Source organism: Pteropus vampyrus, unplaced genomic scaffold (genome assembly GCF_000151845.1).
Source record: "Pteropus vampyrus isolate Shadow unplaced genomic scaffold, Pvam_2.0 Scaffold13, whole genome shotgun sequence".
In the NCBI taxonomy this organism is placed as follows: Eukaryota; Metazoa; Chordata; class Mammalia; order Chiroptera; family Pteropodidae; genus Pteropus; species Pteropus vampyrus.
Window position 1 is genome coordinate 4,317,719 of NW_011888794.1, and position 12,600 is coordinate 4,330,318.

Genomic DNA, 12,600 nt, shown 5'->3' on the forward strand with positions numbered 1-12,600 from the left:
GAATGTCCAATTTATAGACTGTTCTCTGAGTAAATGAGATACATATTTTTTTCTCAAATATTTGCAATATGGAAACGACAAATTCTCTATATAGATCATTTCATATAAGTTAGTTTTAATACTAATAAACAAAGAATCTAGAAATTATGAGCTTGATTTTCATTCATCATAGTTTTTATTTTTTGAGACAATTAATATTTATTTCACTTTATAGCTTAGATGTTATATTCAATATAAAGTGATAAAATTTGCTTTCTCCAAATATGAGAAAAATGGGTCATTATCTACTGTGATAGAAATAATTACTGATATTTATAGACTGAGTTTTTTTTTAATAATATTAACCAAAGTTACCATATATTTATTTTGACCCTATGGGGCAATTAATTCTTTCCTGGAATAATTAAGGGAATGATCAATAAATTCAGTCGATTTAATTATTTTGTACAGAATTCTTAATAGTGAACTTTATAGCCAAAGGAGCTATTATGACTAAAATATTGCATGCATTATTTCACAAAGTTTAACCAATTGACTAAGAAGTTAAATTAGGACACTTGCAAGAATTAAAAATATTTTAACCATTATTCAATCAGGGGGACATCAAAATATAACAGTATCCACTTCAGAGGGCTGCTGCAGAGATTATGCATTATTATATGTAAAGCATTTAGGAAAATGTCTGGTACATAGCAAGTTAACAGTTTTTCTATTTTATTATTATTGTTCTATTACATAGGTGCTATTATATCTCTTATTTATTATTATTTCTGTTTTTATTCAGTTTAGCTTATTTTAATCTTCTATTTGTATCCAGATCACAGGATAGTATTTGTTGATGTTTCTTAGAACTCAATATTTTTGTCTATTTGAAAAAGACAGGATTACTAGAGTGTCTTCCATTTATAAGGAAAGAGGTTCTCTTGCGTTTTAGAATGACTGGTTCTGGAGTACCAACAGGTTCTTTAAATTAAGCGTTACTCTACCACAATTACAGAAAACTAATTACCAGGTAGAATACAGCATGTAGCCCAAAACTATTTCAAACAACTCATACCTATAAGATGATTAAAATATGTATCTATACCGCATTGATTCTGTTCTTCCCCTTACATACCCCCTTTCCTGCAATAAAGATGGACATCCAATCTGATGAAAACATTAGAGACTGAGCTTTCACCCATTTTCTCATAACTCAGAGAGCCACTGAAATCCATTGAAAACACAATTTGTAATTGTGCTACAATTGTGTTGTTTTTTTAAAAAATGAGAATTAGAATTGAGTCAGAAAACATGGTAACTGTCATTCTCTAGATAGCAATTAACCTCATATAAAGAGTACTATAACTGAATCTTAAAGCAAGTAACATTTATGTGAATATTTATTTTTACTTTTTTCATGGAGGAACTCTTTTCATATATTAACTGGTACACCAATTTATCACTCAGGCTTTAATTGAAAATTATGTATATGACATTGTATTATTTTTACTGTTTATTTTTATGATTACCCCCTTATTTCTATATGCAATTAGAAGTTGTAATATAATGTTTTATTTTAAGAGAAACATGTAAGTAAAATGAGTCAAAATGAATAAAAAATATTTTTAAAATGATAGAGTTTATAAATTTAGATGTAGCAATAATCATGAAACGGTATTGGAATGATGGGACTATTTTAGTGAGGGAGATAATTATACAAACAATTAGCGTGCTGAAAAACCATGGTAAGAAAGTACAGTGTGAGATGAGCACAAAGGGGAATGAAAGGGCAGTGGGAAGCAGGCCACTGGGTTAAATTGTCATGCAGCATTTCCCAGGAAAATCAGTATCAAATGGCTCCAAGAATTATTAATAGACGACACTTAAGTCAAAGGAGGAAGGGAGAAAGCTGTAGAGAGAGTGCTGATGGCTTGCTTTTACTTCTTCGAATGAGTCGACACCTTTTTAACTCAAGTTCTTTGTACAAGTGGTTCCCTAAGTTTGGGCTACATTTTCCTTATATTTCTTTCCATAATTAACTTTCCTTAAAGCTTATAATTTCAGTTCGAGTGTAACTTCAGCAGAGAAAACTTTACTGACTCACCAGAATGCATGAAGCTTTCCTCTAATATTTTTCCCTAGATGCCTATATATATTTTTGAGAACGGTTATTATATTGAAGTTTATAATTTTAAGTCTCTGTTTACTATGCATTATCAGCTATAGATGGTAATTAATTGCATGACAGCAGGAATGTAATTTTTCTTTCATTTTTTGGCAAATAATTTATCCCCAGAAGTCCTGCAGATATATATACAGGGTGTTAAATAAATATCAGCTAAATGAATGAATGAATGAATGAATAAATAAATAAATGAATGTTTTAGGCAGAAAAAACAGTGTAACATTGAGAAAAGTGCATGTATTTCAGGATGGTTTTATATTATCTCTTTGCAAAAAATAGCTTCTGCAGAAGACACTGGTTTTTATTTCCTTGTTTGTCGTCTCCTCTTCATTATTATGAACCTGGGGACAGGAACTTTGCCTTTTTCCTTATATTTTCAATGCTTAGTATAATGTCTATTCCAGTTAGAGTCAGACAAAAAGCAGCCGTTTTACCTGTTAATCCCAATTATTTTAACAGAGAGATTTTGACACAAAATCCGTTAACCAGGCATTAGAGAATCAAAAAGACTTCTAGGATGAGAATGAGGTTTGGTAGAGTTAATAATTGCAAGAAGCAACCATAACCCCTATGCCTGAGGATACAAAGGGAAGACTATGATATTCTGAAAACTAAAAAGAGATCCCATGGAGCTGGTTCCAATAGCTTGTGAACTCTGAAAACAAATCAGCTGCCCTTACCTGAATCAACTACCATTGCCAAGGTGAGAACCATTGCTGAGGTGACTATCAGGAATAGGAAACGAAAAAGAAGCAAGCCCATTCTTCCTCTTCCACTCTTCCTTTCTCACTCCGAAACCCTGTATTGGCAGAGTCTAACACAGAGTTAGCTGATAAAATAGAAGTGTTGTTTGCAGTGTCTCATCGCTAGTATAACTAGAATATAAAAGGGTGGATTTGAGGGTGAGAGCAAATAGGTAATTATCTGGCACAACATCCACATAGTACATCTGAACGACAAAAACAATCAATGATTTTTTTCTTAACAGGAAGCAATTTTTATTTTGTGTAATCGAAATGACTCTTCCACTCTCCCCTAAATTACACAAAGTTCCTACAATCAGTCAGTAGGTCCACAGCTGAGAGCCAGCCATAATATCCATCTCTAGGCTATGTTAATTGCTTCTCATATTCGTTCTCAGTCCCATCTGAATATTTTGTACTACAGACAAAATTGTAAAATAATCACTAATAACGATCTTTGTATAAAGTAATTAGGGAAAGACAAAAAGAGAAAATTATAGTTATAGATAAAAAAACATAGATGTAAGTATATACACCTATAACACCCAAAGGAAAATATATATATAGCTGGTACATTTCTTGTTCCTATAACTGGTCATAAATCCATAGTTAATTTGCCACTTCCCATTTAATGTTTCCTTTGCTTTTAGGTAAAATCTTAGGAAGTCTAATTCTTTATCTGTTGGAATGACAAAGATCTTCATTCCTGAGAAGACCAAATCCTTCATGGCTCTTCCTTTGTTCCTTTGCTGTAATTTTGTATTAACTTTTACTATTGGACATTGGAGAACTGAGAGGCACCTTGTAGAGATTCCAGACAAAACTCTCTCAGACCCCTGTTGAGTAACAGCAATGCTGTCTCCCCTTGAAATTTAAACAATCACCCAGTCAGTAGAGTAACCCTCTTCTTTGTCTGCTGGTTCAAAATCATATGACATCATTAACAACAAAAACAAAAATGCTAATAGCTGAGTGGCAGATTCAACTTCTAATGTAATGGAAATAAATTGTGTCCTCTCTAAAACATTCCTCTTAGGAACCGTGGTCTCCACATCAGCAGGGCTCAAGCTTGTGAGAATTAAATGAAAAGAAAAAATATAGAGTGAGATATTAAGTGTAATCATCAGAGAAACTGCTAATTCCCAGACCAATATATTCCGCAGCACATCTTAGTTACTGATTCATAGGATATACTGCATTCTATAGGATAGAATCCCATTCTTGGATATTGTCTCCCAACTGACATACGTGGCTTGAGCCTTTGAAAGGTATATACTTATTCAACTTTGCCATTTGCTTATTGCTAACTGGGCCTGTGGTAAGACCTATGAATTCTCTGGGCATTAGCCCATTGCTGTACTACTTATACTGTGAAATCTGTACCTTAATCAGAAGCAGTTGTGTACAGAACACCATGCTGTTGAAAAGGCAGTTACTAAGTTCATAGATGGCAGTCCTGGTGGTGTTATGGGCAGGAAATGTAATTCTATACCCACAGTGTACTTCTGTTCCTTTGACAAAAAATAGCTAACTCTCCATGATATAATTTACCCAGTGTAATCAATCTATCACCAGAAATAGTTCCACATACAGAACAGTGTTTTTCTCGGATATTAATAGGTTAGATACTTGATATGGCCTGGTGAGGGGAAGTTCTGTAATTATATCACTAATGTTATGGTATTTTTTTACTTGAGTCCATTGTGTAAGCACAGGGTAACTGAAGAAACTGAATTATCTGAACAGTATAAGTCATCTTGTCCACGTGATTACTGAAAGGCTCCTCTGCAGAGAATGACCTTTGAGGAGTATCCACACGGAACACAAATATCTTCACAATCTGTAGCCATTCTTCGAGATTCATCCATATATATATATTTTATTTCAGACCTCCTTGCTACCAATCTTAAAATCCTGTTCTTTTCAAGTCCTTTATCTTCCATCCAGACAGTGTACAAGGTCTCATGAATCTATGCCAATTTCATTTATAGCAATTCCTCAGTCCGGATTAAGTAGAAAATAAAATTTACTGCATGAATTTCTACACACTGAAGAGATTTATCATGTCTTTTGTCTTTAAGGACCACTTCTGGATTGGGGCATATCTCTGCATCTATTCAGTTACAATTGAAACCAGTATAACATGCAGACCATCTATAAATCAAGAACATGCTTTTTCTTTCTCAGTCAAATGTCTGTAAGCCACAATTTATGAGACTATAAGTCTGGATTAAGGGAGATAGAGAATATCACAGGCATTGATATGATGTAGTGTGAGCCACCGGCTCTTTCAACTTCTATCCGTCTTTCAAACTTCCTTGAGCTTAATTTCTTATCTACTGTTTTCATTTAATGATAGATTGCTTCTCCATAATCACAAGATTATGGTTTGGTAGAAAATACAACAGCCAATAGATGATGAACATTTCAGTTCACATGATTATTGATTTCCTATTATTAGGCTTATAGTGACTACCAGAGTTAGGTAGAAGCCTAGGGCTATTTCTCAAAAGAACAGTCATTATCAGGAGAAAAAGTAAATTTTTTTTTTACTTTTTTACAATGCCTAGAAGTCTGTACTGTTATTCTCTTACTGGGGAATTCCAGGGGCTTCATACAACATTTATATTTTTCACAGAAATTTTGAATATCATTGGATATGCTTTCAGTCTCTATAAGGGCTGAATAAAAGCTTGAAGCTATTTCTCAAAAGGAGAATAGTTATTTTCTAAAGATGATACGGACTTTCTCTCAAACCCTAGGGATCTATTCTCTTATTCTCACAGTTTTCCAGAGGTTCAATCCATCATCTGTGTTTGCCACAATAACTTTGAATATTATGGATATGCTGGGTCTTAAGTCCTGCGTGGAAGAGCAGCTTTCACAGCAGTACCAAGTTGTTGCTGAGTCTTCTTTTATTCTCATCCTTGCCCAAGATTATAGTTTTATGACATATATTGTAAGTGGGTTTGAGGAGCACACTCAAAACATCACTTGACAGAGAGCAGAAAAGTTTGTGGAACCCCCGAACAATACTGAGAATTTTCACTTTTAGCCTTGCAAGGTAAATCTCAAACTGCTTTCAGTAATTCTGACAATTAGTGTAGAGGGATAATAAAAGCAAATTCCAGGTAAATGGGCTCAAACCAGATACCTGGACTGAATTAAAATTTTCCAGTAAATACACACTATTTAGAACAGCAACCAGAGTTCTCTTCTGATTTGGATGATAATAAAACAGTTATTCTCCAAGATCCAATATGTGCTGAACAAAGCAGAGAAACTTTCTGTGTTAATTAATGTAGCAGCCCAATGTTGCAGTTTATCGAAGTCAATTCCAGTTTTTCCTTTTTTTTTCTCTCTCCATTCAGAAATCTAACCAATTTCTATTTATCCCTACTCTGATCTTGCGTCCTGGCAGTTGGGGAGGGAATTGTAGCTGTACTTTGATTAAATAATGTATAATCAGCTCAGGATAATTTTAAGAGATGTGTCAGTCAACTTTTCTGGAACAGAAACAGGTATTTTTTTCAGGATGGAACTATACACAACATAATTCAGATAACAAAAAGAACTTTAAAATAAGTCTGAACCAGACTTCACATAAGTTTGAAAGGATATTGAATCCATCAATTTAAAACATGTTAAGTGAAAAGTATTTCTTAAAAATTTTAAATTCTTAGAAGGGATTGGTAATTTAATAGGTTATCAAAGTTGTAATCTGGAATTTAAATATATAGAATAGAAGCAAAGAAATAATTTTAAATTAGAACATGAAAAAAAGGAAATACAAATTAAAAGCCTGAAGAAACAGTGAGAAGCAGATTGATGTCAGGCTTCTTCACTCTAACATTGGATGCTAGGAGACAAAGGAGAACTAACTTTAAATTATTAAGCAGAATTTATTTTGAATCTCAAGCCATCTACTCAGAAAAATTAATATTAAGTGAAGACATTTTCATACACATAAGGATTTAAAAGTTTAATTACTTAACACTTGTAAGAAAAAATTTACCAAGGACATATTGTGACAAGAAGAAAATGTGATTCTAAAAAAGAGGAAGGTACAAAAAAGAAGGGAAATAAAATCAGTAATGATTATAGATTGTGCAAGTAATTGCTACTAAATGCTTTTAAAAAGCCTGGATAGAAAATTCAAATGTTTTCACTGTTGAAGATGACTATTTTTGGTAAGTAATATAGGTATTTGTGATGAAAATATCAGTAACAATGATACCAATAATAAAAGTCTGAATATGTGCAAAGATCTTTGTGCAGTCGATGCCATATTATATTCTTCATCCCTCTTTTCCACAATGCTATAAAACTATGCATTTTTATGTTAGTAATTTAAATGTAATAATTAGATATCCTAGAGAAAGTATGAATATATCCCATGGCATTAAAGCAAAGCGGAAAGAGAAAAAAATTGTTTCAACAAAAAGCAGGAATACAGAAATATATTAAAGAAAAAGAGAAACAATAAATTGGATACATAAATACTACTTACATTTTAAATCTACTTCATTAACTATAACTCTAATTAGGAAGAAAACCAAATATATTGCTTTTTCCAGTACATGTAGCAAATGGATAAAAATCTACATTTGAAAGGCAGAAAATCCCATATTAGAATGAAATTGACCTAAAAACATCCGATAAACAGAAATATATAAAATGAAATAACAGAATAGTTTTAACAGAAGGATACAAAAGCTTTAATATTTTATTAACAAACCAAAAATGATCAAGTAATATCGATAATAGAATAAATAGAACAATGTACCAAAGCATAAAAATATAGGTAATAATATAAACCATAAGAGGGTATAAAATTATGAATAATTATGCACCTGATAATGTATATTTGAAATATATAAAGAATAACACAAATAGACAAAAATGGCAAATACATTTGCAGAAAAGGACTTTAAAGCATGTTTCTCAGAAATCAACAGATTGTGTGGAATCAACAATATCATTATAGAATATTTAATAACGTAATCTACAAGACCGATCTAACACTATAAAGACTTATTTTTTTGCAAGCAAAAAGTGTATATTTTTTCAAAGACTAAAATCATATCACACATTTGACCAGCTATAAACCACTTGTGCACACACAACCATATACACACACACACACCCTTGAGCAAAGTTTACAGCACACAAAATCTCATACGGGTTATCTTTTGCTTCAATTTAATGGAATTATATGCTCCAAATTTTCATTTATGTGTACAGAGATATATACAGAGAGAACATTATATATCACAAAATTCATACAAGTGATCTTCTTTTGCCATATAGCTCCTCCAGTAATGTGATCAAGATGAAAATAATATAGCTGAAAGAAAAGAGAGGTTCATAGGTGGGGGTAGTGACTATAATTTTTCAAAGTAGAAATATTTTGGAAAAGTTATAGAGGTAGTTGTGACATGTGCGGTGTTTGAGGAAGATATATACAAACTGATAAAAGGAGTTTTAATGAGTATTGCTAATGGAGTTTAAGAAAGACAAGCAACATTTTGAGTTTTTGAAAATTGTCTTAAGCTTCACAGGCTATTCTCTTATCTTAGATTATATTTCAAGAATGAGTTATGTGCGTTGTGACTTATAAGAATTACATCTATGAATGGGAAAATTGAAATTAAAATAAGTGTTTGGGGAATGGTTAAATTTATTCACTCATTATATAAATGCTTACTGAATGTTTATCCTAAATGTTTTTTTTCAGTGAAGAGATATAATTTATTTTGGAAATTGAATCATTTAGATGTATGATGAATTGGGTGTAGAGGAAGCAAGGAAAAGATACATCATCAAAAAGATCATCAAAAGAAAAAGTGGAAAGTTTTGAGGAGCCTTTGTAAAGGTTACTAGAGAAGGACAGCAGAGATCCTAGAGATGATTTAGAATATATTGAAGTTTTTCTTTTTTAAATCCTTTTAAGCAAAGGCATTCTGCTACATTGTGTAACTTGTCAGCAATAATGCTCTGATGCATCGATATGAATATATATGAACAAATACTTCAAAGTAAGTATTTTCTTAGCTAAGTCCAAAGGTAATATGCTTAATAATAATTGCAAGTGAATGATTATAATGTTGAACCACAATATTACAAGCCAGAGAAGTAGGAAAGAAGTAAACTGAGAGGTATACTGAAAGTGGGAAAGGAAAAGTTCTGACAGTCTTGGAGAAGTTGAAGAATTGCATTATTTGATGGAGAGATAGAGAATTTTGTTCTAACAGTAGAATATCTGAATGTGTGGCTGAAAACTTCCAGTTTCTTTTTTTTTTTTTTTTTCTAGTTTGTTTTTGCAAAGACAAGAACAAGGAAGCAGCCATAGGATTCTGGAGATGAGTCGAAGAAAAGATAAGGTGTGAAAGCTACTGTGTTGGAAATGCCCTCTATGTGCACCATAAAATTATTGAAAATGGTGAGCAGAACTGAGGTGGAGAGAAAAAAAAAAAGGAGACAAAGTATTAAGCATTATTGTCTGAGTAAAGATGACAGAAAGTTTCCATAGTCAATAAGGAAAGAGACAGGGTGATACAACAAGACTACTTGAACTCTAAGGCAACATGGATTTTCAAATGATTGAAAGTGAGGACGGGTCTAAAACTGGTATGGAGGAGAAAGGAAGACAAGCAGCAGTATTTTGACCCTTGTGTGTGAAAGTTATGACCTTTCTGGGCTGATATGGTATTCTCAAGGTGAAACAAGGGTGTAGTTAAGAGAGACCAGTAGACGAAATTTGGGAAAGGATTTTGAGTCTTGCAGTTGTATTTTCATATTGTGGATTAGAGCATTCAAGCTCAGTGGAAAGAATTGGAGTAAGGAGAAAGATGGGAGAATATGTTCCAGTAGGGCATGAACCAAGAGGTATCAAGGTTGATAGCATGTAATAATAGATTAAAACTGGGGAGTGGGTGAAGTGGGCTTCAGCTCTAGAAATGACTAATGTGCATGGAGATGGGACATATAAAGGGTTCTTAGGAAAGAATCCTGAAAATAGCATTGAAGCTCTGAAAGTTTTTCCCAGTGGCTTTCTGGGAAACGTTCTCAGTAGGTAAGCCGTCACTGAAGAAAGACAAATTCAGGTGGCTGGGTCACAAAGACCTTAGGTAGAGGCTCCCCATGTGGAGCCCTACAGGCTGCTGGGATCATGGAAGAACTGGATCTTTCTGACTGCTAAGGGATGGTGTGACTTCTGGGAAGGATCTGGTTGGGAGTGTCTGACCTGCAGTTAAGTGGAGCCAGACTCCCATGTGGAGTGACCCAAATGGCAGAAAAGTGTGTCAGTAGCCTTCCGTATAAAGATTGAAAAAAAAAAAAAATGTTTGCCAATAGCTTGTAGGTAGTAAGGCCCTTGTTTCTCTTGGCTAATTTGTAGCTCTGTGAATCAGACGCCATGGCTATGGCCCAAGTAGCTGAACATTCAAACTAGCAGAAAAAAAACTTTCTTGTGAAGATATTACACCTTAATTATCTATGGAATAAAAGTAGTACTAATCATATATTGCACTTATAATAGAATAATAATATCAAACTAAAACCAATTAATATTTCATTTGGTAATTCACAATTATTTAATAACTTTTTTCATGTAAAGATTTTCTTTAAGTTAGTATATTAGTATTCTTATAAATACATAAATAATAAGAGACGAAATTGATGAAAAAAAAAAAAACACCTTTTTCTACTTTGAATGCATTTCCAATTCTTCACACTGAGTATTTTTCTACTTAGAGAACTTTCTGCACATAAAGCTGGCATTACATAATCATGAGGGAAGATAGAGATTTATACTTCTTCCATTTTGTGGACTTCCATTTTGTGGAGTGCTTATGGAACAATTGGCATATTAAATAACTGGGAAATTAATAAATCACTTTTTGATAGTTACTTCAAAGAGTAATAACCGAACTACAAATTCTTCTGCTATTCAATAAGCTTACCTGAAATCATTTAAAGTTACATGATAGACAAAGGAAAACTGTCACAAGTTTATTTTGACAAATAGATAAAGGTTGGGGAGATTTCAGACTGTCAGTTGGAATGGTAAATTAGATTCCTTGGAGGTATAACATCTATGACAACTGTGTATAATTCAGTTTGTAGATTGATCTCATATACTCGGTAGTGTCATTGGCTTACAGTCTACCCAGATCGTGACTGTAATAAGCAGTTTTACTGACTATGGCACCTTGTTAATACAAGCATAGACATTGAAAGTTGGCAGTTCTCAATTTTTCATTTTTGTATTTCGTGAAGCTGATAGGAAAGAGTGTGTCAAAGTCAAGGGAATTAAAAACACTAAATAAATTGAGAAAGAGTAATACTTACTGTTGTAGTAACATAACACTATACTTTTTGAAAAATCGGAAAATCTGAATAGCCACTAGTGTTCCCTTTGAAAACTCTTCTTACTATCATAACTATCCCTTAATGAATGATTTGCTATTTAGATGGAAAATTTCTTATGAACACCGCTCTTTAAACACAATAATAATTAGCCTCACAATCATAAATTGTATTGAAAATAATAGAATGAGGTCATTAAGGACATGAGTTTTGGAATAACACACACCTGTGTTTAATTCTCAAGTTTAATACTTACAAACTAGGTCAGGGGTCCCCAATCCTTAGGCCACAGACCAGTCCTGGTCCACGATCTGTTAGGAACTGGACCACACAGCAGGAGGTGAGCAGCAGGCAAGCAAGAGAAGCTTCATCTGTATTCGCAGCTGCTCCCCAGTGCTAGCATCACCACCTCAGCTCCATTTCAGATCATCATGCATTAGATACTCATAGGAGCACTGGGCCCAAAAAGGTTGAGGACTGCTGATGGGAAGCTGAGATTGAGTTCTGAAGCTCAAAGTTTTTGTTTATATTAAACAAGAGAATAACACTATGATAACACAGGCAGATCCAAAGAGATTTAAAGATAATAGTATATGTGAAGTGCTTAGCATAGTGCCTTGTCCATAAAGAGGGATTCGAAAAAGGCATTTATTATATCATTAGCATTAGCATTGTGACCAAATTTATCATCAAAAATCAGTTGAAATTATTTTCCCAAGTTATTTCATTATTCTGTTTTCTATATTAGTGACTAGATAGGTGATTATCAAGTTCCCAAGAAGTAAATTTTTTTTACAGTAGAAAATAATGATCAAAATTAAAATGCCTTGCATTACGAAAATGTTAATTTACACATTCTTACACAAGAAGTTAGTATATTGGTATTCTTATAAAAACATAAATAATAAGAGACAAAATTGATGAAAAAATAAAACACATTTATTCTTACACAAGAAGAAATACTGGAGAATGTTTAAGTACCCCAACTTTATCATAGACTCCAAAGGCAAATGATTTGTAGACATGCTTGACTTTCATGTTAAGTATAACTTGTGCATATCAAAACACTTGTGCTAGAAAAAAAATACATTAACAAAGCTTATATTCTTTTAATTTCTGCATTTTCCTGATTTCCTTTGTACATTCAATATCTGCCTTTATGTCAGTTTAATAACCTAACTGCATACTTTTAAGTGGCTATGTATGGAAAATCCTGCATAAAATCTTTATATATCATATTCCATATCTCAGTTTTACTTCTTGTTATTTGTTTGATTTTGATTTTTTATAATTTTAAAAATAGGATTAATGTAAAAAGTC

At 32.8% G+C, this 12,600-nt stretch overlaps 1 pseudogene; it reads left to right on the forward strand.

Moving 5' to 3' along the window:
* The first annotated feature begins 5,644 nt into the window (after positions 1-5,644).
* LOC111733083 overlaps positions 5,645-12,600 on the forward strand; it is a 169,020-nt pseudogene continuing 162,064 nt past the window's right edge.